The following is a 421-nucleotide window of genomic DNA, read 5'->3' as shown; positions in this document are numbered from 1 at the left end:
ATGTTTCACATTTTATGAAGCATCCTTTGTAGAATGAGGGCAAAAGGCTCCAAAACAATCATAAGAACAGAGCCAGCATGTATCAGCTTGTTCAGCTTTTTAAAATGAGGCATCACCTTGCTGAAAAATGGTACAAGACCTACCACTCTGCTCAGTACATCACAGAGATGTCTCGTGTACAGTCATCCAGGTGAACACTGAATTTTTTTGTAGTAGATTAAGTGTACATACAGTGTAGTTTTGGAGGATATTATTAAAAATATTGCAAGATCCACTGAGTAGGCATAATGGTATGAATGTAGAATATGTTCTTTGTTTTGTTTTACCAAAGACAACAAATACCTTGCCACAAGTTCCATATCTCACACAAGTATTACATTTTCACCAGTAATCAATATATATATATATATATATATATATA

This window comes from Poecilia reticulata, linkage group LG9, assembly GCF_000633615.1.
Source record: "Poecilia reticulata strain Guanapo linkage group LG9, Guppy_female_1.0+MT, whole genome shotgun sequence".
Taxonomy (NCBI): domain Eukaryota; kingdom Metazoa; phylum Chordata; class Actinopteri; order Cyprinodontiformes; family Poeciliidae; genus Poecilia; species Poecilia reticulata.
The sequence above is the reverse complement of the archived record's forward strand: the minus strand, read 5'-3'. Positions refer to the sequence as shown.